The 14149-nt window shown below is 39.9% G+C and overlaps 1 pseudogene; it reads right to left on the reverse strand.

Annotated features, from left to right (window-relative positions):
- LOC130834415 (H/ACA ribonucleoprotein complex subunit 2-like) overlaps positions 1–4538 on the reverse strand; it is a 46995-nt pseudogene extending 42457 nt beyond the window's left edge.
- Positions 4539–14149: the final 9611 nt, after the last annotated feature.

Consider the following 14149-nt stretch of genomic DNA (forward strand, 5'->3'; position numbering starts at 1 on the left):
TGGAACCAGAGCATGTAATTCAGTCACCCATATCTCTCCAAATATTTTGATACTTTGGTAATTTGACATCACCCCAATGGTCCAGCCATACAACCCCCCTTACCAAACACAGAGCACATTTTCCATCACCATGCCTTTGTACTCAAGGTTTCCTCCTTCTGGAATAATGCCCATCCTTCCATTTCTGCCTGGCTCTCTCGCTCACCCCTCCTCCAAAGCCTTCTTCACGAGCTCCTCCCCAATTCCTGGGGCCAGAATTCATCTCTTTTGCGCATTTGTTCGTTTTTGCCTCCCCCACATTCTTCTATCTCCCTCACATTCTCATCTTGCCTGGGGGCAGTGTCTTACACAGAACAGACAGGGGAAATGTTCACGGCATCAAACGGAATGAATGCTGTGTTGATCAGGTCTTGGGTCAGCCGCCTGTGTTTTCCACTTGGAATCACTTCATTAACACTCCCTGCGAAGTCCAACCAGGGAAGGATCATTTCCAAAGAAAAGCCAAACCATTTCATTTCTAATTTCCTTCCCTTTGGGTGTCAGATGGAAACTGGGCAAGATATATCATCCAGTTCACCCCTTCAACAGCCCTACTTTTCCTCTTGATCCTGAACTTCAGCTGGAGTCTGTAAAATTTCTTCCTTGAGAGATCGTTTTCTTCTTGGTTCTCAGTGATTGTAATAAACTACTGACCATCTGTTTGTTCCTTGAAAATCAAGCTGGCTGGTTTGGGTGACTCTTATCTATTCACAATCCAGCAGATTTTTTTAAACCCAAGATTTCCTGTGCAAACACTTTGTTTTGGATATTTCAACGCCTCTTGCCTGAATGATTGCAGAACTGACGCAGAACTGTTGTTTTAATCAGGGGCAGTGCTCATAGAAACTATTTTAGTGGAATAAATTATATCTACAAACATTTATTGGGAAGTATATTGCATACAACACTGAGTATTAAGGCAAATACAAAAACAAATACCATGTTCTAATTAGGGAGACAGAAACCCTGTCCTCAAGGAGCTAATCAAGTACAAGGCAAAAAAGGCTGGCACACAACTAACTAGAAGCATTCTTCTGTTGTTTATAACCAGCTTTGTGTTAGGAATCTATGGCATCTTACAAAGAAACATATAATAGGGAAAAAAAAGAAAACATGAGTATGAAAGTTTAGGGAAATGGAAAACAAGCTTAATTAGTGCCAAAATGGAGGCCAGTTCACAAATTTATCCCCTGGAAACTGCAGAAAAGTGATAGCCATCTCTGTTGTATGCACAAAGATATTCCCAGTAAACGGCACTGTACCTGCCAGGTAGCAGATATTCAACAAACAAAGGATACAATGGGCATGTGTTCCATTTTTAGCTTTTTTTTTGGTAGCACCTTTATTGACTACATCAAAACCACATTTGAAGAATTCAAAATTTGAGACCACCTTCTCTGGACCAGATGACATTGAAAAGTTTCAAGCTGGAGAGCCTGCTGCCATATCTTTCAATCTGGGATGAATGAAGAAAGGGGCTGCAGGAATATATTTTACAGTCTTGTGGCACTAATCTAGTGGCTATGACCTTTCTAAAGCATTTCTCTTGAAATTCATAATTATTGCATTTTATTTTGATAGCTAGAGTTTTCTCCCCATGTTTATGGCTCTCATCTTCCCAACTGAAGACACCTAGAGAACAGGAAACAGTCTTCATCTTTGCAAATTTCCCCATTTCTGGAGCATATAGCACAATACCTTGAATGTAGTAGCCACCTAATAAAGACTTTAAATTTTTTTAATTTTATTGGACACCAACAAGTGCTAACTCAGTTTGAGATGGGGCTCTGTTGTGCAAACACTGATGATTTTCTGCAAAGCCATATTGACAGCTAGTAGGGTTCAGAAAGCCAACATAAAGAAAAGATAAATCTGGGACTTCCCTGGTGACGCAGTGGTTAAGAATCCACCTGCCACAGGGGACACAGGTTCAATCCCTGGTCTGGGAAGATCCCACATGCTGTAGAGCAGCTAAGCCCATGTGCCACAACTACTGAGCCCATGTGCTGGAAGTACTGAAGCCCGCACACCTGGAGCCTGTGCTCCACAACAAGAGAAGCCCCCCCTCGCCACAACTGAGAAAGCCCTCGTGCAGCAACATAGACCCAACGCAGCTGATAAATAAATAAATAAATTTATAAAAAGAAAAAGAAAAAGAAAAGTCAACGTACGTGTGTGCCTTATCATTCCATTAAGCAGAGTTCTTTGGCAGCATGATTCCAGACTTTTGCAACACCAAATTTGTAGTCTGGGTAGAGCAAATTAAGACCAGAGTGTCAGGAGGAAAGGGGACGTGATATAAAAGTCAAAGAGTAAGGGGATGTTGGATGCAGTTTTTGATGAAGACTATGGATGGAGAGAGAGAGCGAGAGAGCACAAGCTTTCAAGCAACCATGGGGTAAAAAAGAAAGGAATAAGCAGGATAATTTTAAAAGTAACAGTATGTAACTCATATATATGGAATCTAAAAAATGGTACTGATGAACCCAGTGACAGGGCAAGAATAAAGATGCAGATGTAGAAAATGGACTTGAGGACATGGGGGGCAGGGGTCAAAGGGCAAGCTGGGACAAGTTAGAGAGTAGCATGGACATATATATTTTATACTACCAAATGTAAAACAGGTAGCTAGTGGGGAGCTGCCGCATAGCACAGGGAGACCAACTCCATGATGGGTGATTAGAGGGCTGGGGTAGGGAGGGTGGGAGTCACAGGAGGGAGGGGATATATATGTATAAATACAGCTGATTCACTTTGTTGTACAGCAAAAACTGGCACAACAGTGTTAAAGCAATTATATTCCAATGAAGAGCTTAAAAAATAAAAAAATAAAATAGAATAAAATAAAAAAATAAAAGTAACAGCATGCATTACAAATTAGATCGTAAAAATATTCTTGCGACAAATAAAGTGTTTTAAAAATTGTTATTAATTTTGGCTCCTGTATCACGTTTGTTTGAACAAGAAATCACACTAGGACTAGATCACATGTGACCAAGGAACTATTCCTGTTACAAAAAGTGATGTATGTTTACTTAAAAACAAACACTCTTGGTTACACCAGTCACAATTACACACTTAAGGGATTTAGGAAATCATGTAGCCAGGAAGGAGTAGGATAAAGCAAAACTCTTCACACATTAATTTTTTTAGAAAAGTAACTTTAAAGCCTAAAAAGTAATACATTTCATTAGTCAATTCAAAAAGCGATGAGATAGTATTTTCATCTAGTAAAGTAGCAAATATTTTGGAACGTATCTAAACACAGGAAGTGAAATCTAAGTTTTTAATACTCAACCCTCCAAAACTGAAAAAGCCATACATTACTCGGTGGGATTATAAGTTGGGTCAGAGTTTCTGGAAGATAATACAGCAACAAATATCAAGAGCCTTAAAACTATTTGTACCCTTTGGTGGAATAATTACCTTAAAGCAATAATCAAAAATGGAGTCAGGATATGGCATATTATATACCTGTTAAAATCCAGTTTCAATAAATAAGTAAAAAAGTAAATATCCATGTATATAAAATGACTTCGATTTTGTAAAACTATGTACACTATACACCTACATAGACAAAAGGCTGGAAGGAAATGCTCCAAATGTCAAGCTTTATTGGACTGTTAGAATTAGGAATGAGGTTTTTTTTCTTCTGCTTTTTAAAATAAAATTTGTATGGGTGCCTATGGGTTTAATAATGTGACAAAAATAAACATTTTAGGGAAAAAAAAAACTAGTTTATAATCTAAGGCAGTCTCATTCACTTTGCCTAGAAAAGGATTCTTCTAAATCTTCTACCAAAGAAATTTGACATGCAGACCTATCAAACAGATTTGTCACTGTCTCTTCAAAGGAGGAAATTCTGTTTCAAATTCATCCTTAGCCCAAAGCAGCTAATTTGATTTTATCAGTCATCAGCAAAGCCCTTACATTAAATAATTTATGCATTTTTTAGCTCCATCCCTACAGGGCAAGATTCAGTACTTAATGGAAACCATCACACCATTAGACTGCTAGAGCTCATCTAACATTTTGGCTTCGAGAAGCCTCAAGCCTGAAGTATTGAGTGGTCACTTAGAGCATGTTTATTTGATCTGACAGCACTAGAGAGGAATGCAGAGGTGGAAAACAAGACAAAGAAATCACGATGTACATGTATCTGCCTTGGGATAGAAGGTCTGCAGAAAGATGCAATGACATGAGCGGCAAAAGCAGGTGCAAAGATGATTCTCCAGTGGATGTCCACAGATGGGATATTTTCACAAAAAATTAACTAATTGCCAGCACCGAAGTACCTCTCCTGGCTGCAACACATTCCCAGATCAGCCTCCTTCTCCCAGGCATCTGCTGTCTGCAAAAGCCTTTGAGTATCTGTTTCTCATTAACAGTGTAACTCATCTCCAGCCTTATCTAAAATCATACCTGGGCTCGCTCTTCTGCACCTCTTCATTTCGCTTTCTTTCTGTTCCTGGCATTAGAACTGAATTTAATTTGTTCATCGTTAAAGGGCTTTTCATCACTAGATTTCTTGGGAAGTTCTGACACTTGGTGTTTATTCCCATGATAAGTCGGTTTTGAGGATGAATCGGATGTGGCTTGTCAGGCGCTTTGAAAACAAATCTCCTTGCAGCTAGGGAGTTGCTGTGAGTGGTGTTCCGGGCTTTGTTTCAGGATCCAGTGCGATTCTGAGACAGGTAGCGAAACAAGGAGCTATTTTATTTCTAGAAATATCATCTCAGTTTCATGTCTGTTGGAGAGAGTAATAACAGTAAACACACTGCAGGGATGCCTTAGAAGTACAAGGGCTCCAGGGATTCAGGCAATGGTCTGTATTAAGAGAGATTTGTAGGAAGCTGGGATAAAATACAGATGCTGGAATAAAACCTTTCTACAGAAATGGCAGAGGGGAAAGGGTCTATTAGATTTCTTAACAAGTCATCTCTCTGGTTCATCTACAGTCTGCACTTCACTCTTTTACCAGGAAGTATAAAATCAAAGAAGGCAAGGATACAAGCTTCTATTTAGAAGATGAAGTTCTGGGAATCTAACATACAACATGGTGATTACAGTTATTTAACGATAACATATTATATACCTGAAAGTTGTTAACTTGAGTAGACCTGAAATGCCTTTACACAAAAAATAAATGGTAATTATATGACGTGATGGAAGTGTCAGCTAACACTACAGTGGTAATCATTTTGCAATGGATTAATTACATCAAATCAACATCTTGTAACCTTAAACATTGTATACAATGCTGTATGTCAATGGTAGCTCAATAAAGCTGGAAGAAAATGTAAGTGGAGATGGTGACATCCAAGGCTCTACAGCTTTCGTCTAGCTAGAAGAGGCAAGAGGGCAGGCCACAGTCTCATGAGCACCTTGCCACTGCTTTGATACCCTACACCAAAAGTCATGCTGTTTGTAGAATAATGTGAATAAAAAACACACCCAACATGGGGAGATAAAAAAAGCATAGAATCCTTTTTGTTCTAGAAATTCCCAAATTTCAGGCATCTTTCAGGTGTTTCTGACATTGGCAGTCCACCTGGCCTCCCCCTTGGCGTGGCTACGGCTGACGGGACATGCAACGCCCTCTAGTTCTGTGCTGCAGCTGTGGATGCTCACCAGAGTCAGTGCTGTGTTCCCCTCCACTCACTGCAGCTTCATTATATCATGTCCTATTCATTCATTCATTCGCTTGGCTGTTTAGGGTGGAGTGAGGGGATCACCCTATTCATGGATCGTATAAAAAATTTTTTTACCCATGCCATGGATTTGGGCCAGATAAATATGTGATTTGGGCTCCCCAGGGAGCGCACCTTCTCATCAGTGTTACTCAAACATAGTCCCTCACTGTGGCCATCACTACCATTCTCTGCTCATATCTCAGTGCAGAATCTTTCCCTAGCTTTGGTGTACACCCAGGCCATGGTGGCTTGTTAAAAACCGTCTGACGTTGGGCGCAGGGATCTGGACTTTAGCAGGATTCCCAGGTGATTCTGTTGCAAGTAATCTCTTTAATCCACTCCAATACTGGCGTAGTGGTTTTAAAATCAAAGAACAGGCGCTCCACCTTCCGCAGTTCTCACAGTTTCATTCCGGGAGCATTTCTCACACGCTGTCTTGGTGCCTCATTGCTCTGGGACATTTTCTTCAATTGCTGTGCTCCTCAGCCCCCAGGAGTAGCTCACTGTCCTTCCTCCCATCTGCACATGGGCATTTCTTAACAGAGGCTCTGCCCTGCGCTTCCTTTCTGTTACCACCCCAGCACTTGAGATTTCTTATATTCTATTAAATGCATGAAATTTAGGATCAGAGAGTCCTGAATTCAAAACCCAACTCTTTTCATTTCTAGCCATGCGATCTGGGCAAGTTCCACAAACTTTTCCAGGCTCCTTGTCTGTAAGATGGAGAGTAACAACATTATTTACCTCATAGATTTGCGGCAAACTATCCAAGAATTACTGCATGCTAATATTTACTGAATGAATAAAAGTCTGGCACAACGAAGACTCCACATGCTAACTAATCATTTTCAATATTCTTGCTGTTTAATCTAATAGGTGTGCATTCGACTCTTACTATGCTTATTATTGCTTTTGAATCGCCCTTTAGGGGAATTTTTCCTTTTCTTCCCAGACAGAAGTGTTTTTAGCCTCCATTAACATTTCCTCTTGCCTTAATGTCTCCCTTTTGGATCACTGTAAGTTGTTTCCATCTTCTCTTATAGCTTTTCCTTTAAACTATTTTGCTAATCTTTTTTCTTTTTTTCCCCCTTCTTCCAATTCAGCATATCCCAATTCTTGCCACAGGTGCTAGAGAGAGAACAGGAACCTTCAGTAAGCAAGTGACTGTGACGTGTACAAGGTACATTCTTTCCTTTCAATTAAAAGGCACTCAGCTCGGGCCTCTTTCTAACAGGGAGGTAAATCAGCCACATTTCTGAGAAACAATTAGCTACGCTTACATTTTCGTTGCATTTTCACTCCTCCAGGTTCATATATGTTGCCTGCCACTTTCTTTTCTGTTATCTTGTGCTTATGTAATTTTTTCCCCTTTTTTCACCGTTACCTTCTCTATTGATTTAAATTAAGCTTGGTTGGTACTTCTTTGAAAAGAAAACACAAGCTTGCGGGGTTGGGAGGTTTATGCAAGGCCTCTCTGCTCTAGTAAAATCCTATGTACGTAGGTCCTGCAAACCAACATTATTTTTGCTGTACAAACACCACGTGCATGTTCTAAGACATGAGCCCTCTGTGTAAGATCCTTTCACACATGCAAAAACAGCTGACATGTCAGCACTTCCATAGAGTGAAAACAAAAGGATCCTGGTTCAGAAAGGTCAGGGCTGTTCTACTGGGGCCGGTGCATGGCGTACCTTGAACTTCATCCCCAGCACGAGCAATGCAATGCTGGGTATTCCAATTCTATACGTTCTTTTACATAAGTCTGCTCCCAAAGATGTGCCTCAAATTTGAATTCTTCCAATGGAACAAGTGTTAGTTTTCTATGGTTATCTAACTATACTACCACAAGCTTAATGGCTCAAAACAATAAACATTTATTATCTCACAGTTTCTGTAGCCAGGACTTCTGGCATGGCTTTAGCTGGATCTTCTGATTAGTCTCAAAAGATTTCAGCGTTTTGGCTGGGGCTATGTCTCACCTGGGACTTGCCTGGGTAAGGACTCACTTCTAAGCTCACTTAAGTTGTTGGCAGAATTCAATTCCTTCCTCCAGTAGGACTGAGGGCGTCTTGCTGGCTGTCAGTCAAGGATGTCATCAGCTCCAAGAGGCTGCCCACAGTTCCTTGCCACATGCGGTTCCCCGGCATGGTCTCTGAACTCCTCAAAGCTAGTGAAGCAAAGAGTGAGAGAAAAAGAGAGAGAGAGACAGAGAGAGAGGAGAAATGAGCTGTATGGTAACAGAAGCCTATAAAACGCAAATGCTTTATGATCCCATCAAAGTGTTTCAGCAGAAAGAAAATAAGACTAGAAGATCATACTTCTGAGTGCTAACAGTGGGTGTATCTGGGTGATAAGTTATGAGTAATCTTGTCTACAGTTTTACACATTTTTACATTCCAAGTGTTTCCAATAAGTATGCAAGAGCATTGATTTTAGTTTAACATTCAAACTAACAGAAGCATATATTTTAAAAAGTAAAATAGCACCCCAAGGCTTTAAGATAAAAGCAGCAGCAGTCTTCTGCAGCTCCCCATCTCATCCTTGAATCTCACTTCCCAGAAAAATAATTTCTTCCGCTGTTCTAAATAAGATAAATATGATGCCATTTCTTTACTTTTTTTTCAGTCTTAGATATTATCCATTGACATCTTAGAAAGATGCAGATTTAGTTCTTCTTCCCCATTCACCCCATTATATGCACATATTTCTCTTCTCTCCAAATCCTCAATAAGTAATATATTTACACATGATTAAATATGATGCTGATGATGGTGGTTATAAATGCTCTTCACTGATAGCATGTATGGTACTATGATCATGTGATTTTTTCCTATAGAACTCTCTGCTTTTCTTGGAATTAATAATTGCCTCACTTTTCCCTGTCTTTTATACCTACCTAGCAATAATTCATCCTCAAACTCTGTAAAAGAACTTTTACCTTCTCTCAACATGGCCATGCACATCAGCTAAATTGAGACCTAATCCTCCAGTGCTGCTTTTAGAAGACTAATGCCATTCTGACCCCCGATTCTTTAAACAAGAATCATTATTTTGTCCAGAGCTTCTACGATGTTTTCTTTAGTGTGATGTTTGACACTTCATGATAATCTTCCTTGTTGTGGATCGTTTTGTATTCGTTTTGTTGAACACTAGATGTCCCTTTCAATCTGAAAACTCATCATACGGATCTAAGAAATTTTTCATATTGTTTTGAAAAATTTCTTCTCTTACTTCTCTCATCAACAGGCCTTTAGGGTTTTGTTTGGTTGGTTGGTTTGGTTTAATTTTGTTTTCATTCTTACAGAAATGCTACAGTGAACAACCATGGGCATACTTCCTCGTGCTTATTTGTAAATTTTTCTATACAGTAAATACTGAGATGCAAAGTAGAATTTCTACATTATAGCATATACATATTTTCAAAGTTCATGCAGGAAATGCACACTTCCGATATGGAAAAAAATCCTTAACATAACTGGATAATTTTTTCAGTGCTTAATACGTCCACATGACTATCATATTTTGCTTTTTATAATGCTCACAACTTCATTTTTGACACCCTCCCCCAGCCAGTTTCTGAATCTTTTATGGAGGAAAGATCAGGTAGAACCAGTTCATAATCCTAGCTCTACCACTCCCTAGCTGCACGACTCTCAGCAAGGCCCTCTCAGAGCCTCAGTTTCTTCATGTGTAAAAAGGGAATGATATCTACTTCCCAGTGCTAATGAAGGATTAAATGAGATGTATCTAGCACCATGCCAAGCATACAAAAGGTACTAAAAAACATTAACTCCCTCCCCCTAGCTATCAATTCTATGCATTTAGAGACAATGGAATTAGCGTGTGTGTTTAGAGATGCAACTTAAGTCCACACCATAACTATCACTAGAATTTACAATGATTCTTACCAGACCCAAGTCTACATGTCAAAATCCAGATATTCCTTGAAGGTCATCCAGGGCCTCCTCCAAATCCCATCCAAAGAGCCTGGACAAGTCCCTTTAGAGTAGACATCTCACTTTGTATGTCTTAGCACCCTCCTACCCCTTGGAGGGGTTTGGGATTGTTCCTCTTCTACCCCGATGGACCTTCATATATTTTAGATCCAGAACGGGGCTCATAGTCAGGGAGAACAGCTTCTATTCCATAATCCCTTTTTCTGTCTCATTATCCAGTCCACCTTTATGAAGCTTCATGGCATAAAGTGACAATAAACTAAGTGATTATTGCTTATTTGATTATATCACAACTCAGGTAACAATTATTTCTTGAGCACACGGGATCTGAGCCTGACTTGGTAAAGTGGGTTTCCCTTCCTTCTACTTCCTGACCCCTTCTTCCTTCCTTCCCTCCTTATGCTATTGAATGACACGCATGCCTTGCTTTGCCTCTAGCTCTCTATCCATGCCAGTGGCAGGGGACAAAGTAGAGAGTATGGTAGCATCTTGCCTGTCTACTGCTTATGTCTCTATATCTTTCCCTTGACCTTGCCACCCCAGAATGTCCATATGGAGTCTGGCAAAGAAGCCAGCTGCCCAGTCCTGCGTTACAACCTTCCTCAGTGACTTATCCTCATGCTGAGGAAGTCTGACATAAACAGGCCAAATGAGAGCAATTTCTGCAGGAGCTTTAGGCAAGATCATAGGTCAGGATACATGGTGCGGATGGGTGCATACTGACAACCTAGAACTGACTTGATCATTTCCTGTGTTCCAGAATGTCTCTGTTCATCTGTGTTTCTTGCAATAAGATCCATGGGATAACCTAACTAGCTACTGGGTATTTCAGAAAGCAGTCATAAAACACTCGGCAAGTGAAGCTCAGTTCCAACTCAATGTACTGGAAGACCTGATCTACCTGACTCATCCCTTGAGAGAAATTTATTGAGTACCTCTTATGTGTCAAGTGTTGCATGCGGGGTGGAGAGACCCCTGTCCACGGTACATTCCCCTCCCTGACTCTTTCTCCAATCCCGCAGTTATGCCTATTTCTACACCAGTGATAAAGACTGAAATTCTAGTTTATAAACTAATAAAAGTTATCATTTATTGAGCATTTATAATATTCCAGACACTATGCCAAGTACTTTGTCTACTTACACATTATTTCATTGAATCCACATTTAAGCCCCTTGAGATAGGCACTTTATCTTCATAGATGCAGAAAATGAAGTATAGAGAGGTAGGTTCAGTAACTTGCCCACAGACACACAGGTAGCAAGTGGAGATGCCAGGAAATGTGCTTTCAGTTTATGCCTGTAACAACCACCCGATTCTCCTGTATCAGGGATCCCACTTCTCTTCAATATTGAAATTATAAGGATTCTCTTAATCCTAGGAATTCTCATCTCTTTCTAAGTTCTGCTTGAGAGACACATTTCTCTCAGAATCCCTATTTTTCTAGGTTTCTTCCTAGATCCTTTTCCCATCCTTGAGTTATTTCTCCTCCAAACCTTCTCTTCACTAAAGCAGGATGGATTTTGGTAACTCATGAGTAATCTTATTCTTAACAAAAACCATGACAGTTCTTTGTACAAGATTTCCAGGAACTGGAGAACATTCTTTTGCTAATCAGCTTCTTGACCACAACTGGCTCTGTGCAGGTATGCATTTTTAAACAATGAACTGGCAATTCAAACGCGCTTAAATCAAATCCCACAAGCATAGTTTTACACCCTGACATCATTGTTGTTTGTCCTCTCTGCTTTGTGTAGAGGCATTCAGAACCTCAGCTCTGAGGGGTTTCCATAACTGACCCTTACACAAAAAGATGACACCTGAAAAATAACTCTGCCTCCTCCTCATCCTTTACCCGGCTTTCAAGGTAAAGAGGGGGAGAAAAGGAGGAGAAACAAATCATCTTTGATTCATTGATTTGTTTCAAGGCATGTAAGCAGAAAAGTCATACTCTTCCCATTGCCAAGTGTGAGACAGGATTAAATCTGAAGCCTAATCTTAAATCTGATAAAATGGCATTTATGAGTCCAACAGTTTGTGAGGAAAACACAATCCATCGAGATGCCCCAAGAAGATGCACAAATTCTCTGAGGCCAAAAGTAAGAGAGAGTATGTTATTATGATCCCATAATTTTCCTTGCATATGGGTCTAGCATAATCTACCCCCACCTCCCACCAAAACAAAACAAAACAAAACAAATCAAAACAAAACCGTGCAATAGTTCACTTGCTAGTCCCAGCTCCATTTATCTATGGGAGAGTTTGAAGCAAGGGCAAGTTTTGCCTCGTTAATCATATACAGGCTACTATATTTATAATTTTCTTTATGAATCAAGTTTTAATGCACTTGTCCATCTCCATGGAGCCGGTCACTGTGTCTAATAGCCTTTGACAGTCCCAAGTCACAGGGCATCTCATTTCCAACTTTTTACATTATTCTTCCAACATGGCATAGAAAGGACATCTGTAGTCTTTGGGAATTAGCAGCCTAATAGAATTCCAAAGTGTGTGTGTGTGTGTGTGTGTGTGTGTGTGTGTGAATGAAAATAATTTTCTCCATCCAACAGCATAACATCTTGGTTTAATGTTACCCATGTAGAGAAACAGGAAAGAAATTAATGGATGAATTTATTATCACAGTTATTATCAAGTAACCACAAGCCCAGGTCTGGTTTCACAACCAGTACTAAATCTATACTTGGCAGGGTTTCATCACCAATGGGAAATCTGACAAGCAGGCAGAGAAACCAATAGGATTTTAAAATATTTTTTGAATTACCCTTTCAATATTCAAAAACCAGTTTATCTAAAACATAGCAAATCTTATCTTCTGTGCAAACTTGTACTCATGACTTATTTCCCATGCACGTGGTAAGTTAGCAAAACATGCTCTACATTTGCTGACCTTCAACAAAGATAAATTCTCCAGGGGGATAGGAATGAGCTCTCCTTTAAAAATCCATTCCTGGGTTTCTTCTGGCCTGGAATGAAAACTGGGTGCCTCTCACATTTACATGCAATTGTTTGTGAGGGCCCCTAATCATGAAAATAAATCAAAGGAGGAAGTCCTGTATCTTTATAGAGAGAGCCTTGAATTAGCATAATGCTATACTGATTAGAAAAGGAAAACATATTTTTTCCTAATTTTCTCCATATATATATATATGGAGAAAGAAATATATATATATATATAAATATATATATATATGTTTTTTGTTTTGTTGTTTTCCCCAGTGAAGTCTGGCTGAAAGCTCTCCTTACACATTAAGTGCAGCCAGTGGGGAATTAGCCTGGCTGGAATGCTTGCTGGAGTTTTGATAATGAAACCGCTGCTGTGGCTGCATTTTGTGAGTTTCATGTTGGGTCTTCAAACTCACAACAATAAGTCACCTAAGGAAAGAACTTCAGGGCTGGTAAAGCTCAAGAACCAAAGGGCCCGCAAAAGGACTCGGAGCTTGAATTTGCAGGATCCATTTGCATTACCTGTTTGAGTTTTATGTCACTTCTCTGATGTAGATGCCACAGGAACTGTTTTTCATGTTTTATAAGGGAGGAAACTAGCTGAAAGAGGGAGAGTGGCTTGCTCTAGACCAATTCTACCAGTGGTGACAGAATCACAGTTAGAACCTTGGTCTCTCATCACAGATGTTCCAAACACACAGAGGAGGTCTCTGCAATCCAGCAAGAAGGAACAACCATCTGTCTAATGCATCTTAATATTCCCAGCTTGGAGTCTGGAATAAGTGCTCAGAAAACAGTTGCTAAATGAATGAAAGCAGCAGCCATTTGCAAAGAGGAGAATAAAGCCGTCACGGCCATAGTGTGCCATGCTCCTAAGTCTCTCCTCCATCTACTGCAGTCGATCTCATCATCACTCACGTGGCCAGTTTAAGGAAAGTATGACTGGCCTGGTGTATTGTGGACTTTGTCATAAGACACAGTCCTGCTGTTTCTAAACTTTCTTCCAAAGTCCAATTTCAGGCTTCAGGCGCTCACTCATGTGTACTGCACATGAACCATCAGTGACATTGACATGGACCAAGCTGGGAGCTGTAATACTCATCAGCAGTTACTTCCAACAGTATTTGCATTCAGCCAAACAGAAGTGCTAAAACACAGGTGCACCTAAGTGACCATAGGTCCATCAGTTATATGTCAACAGGAAGTATCAGACAGGGATTAACATATTACAAACTCTAAGCAAAAAATCACTCAGATTTCATGAGACTTCAAGGTGGGAGAGTCAAGAGCTATTCTCTATTTTTACTTATGGGTCAAGAATATGTAATATGTGATGCCATTTCTTGAAAGGGCCTCAGGTCAAAAGCTCTAGAAACTGAACTCTGTGCAGTAGACACTGCAATTGGCTGGAATTTTCATTATTAATATATTTCATGTGGCAGGATGGAAGTTTGAAGCGCTTTACCTGATGCTGGTTCCATTTTCATTATTAGTATATTG

Source organism: Hippopotamus amphibius, chromosome 13 (genome assembly GCF_030028045.1).
Source record: "Hippopotamus amphibius kiboko isolate mHipAmp2 chromosome 13, mHipAmp2.hap2, whole genome shotgun sequence".
In the NCBI taxonomy this organism is placed as follows: domain Eukaryota; kingdom Metazoa; phylum Chordata; class Mammalia; order Artiodactyla; family Hippopotamidae; genus Hippopotamus; species Hippopotamus amphibius.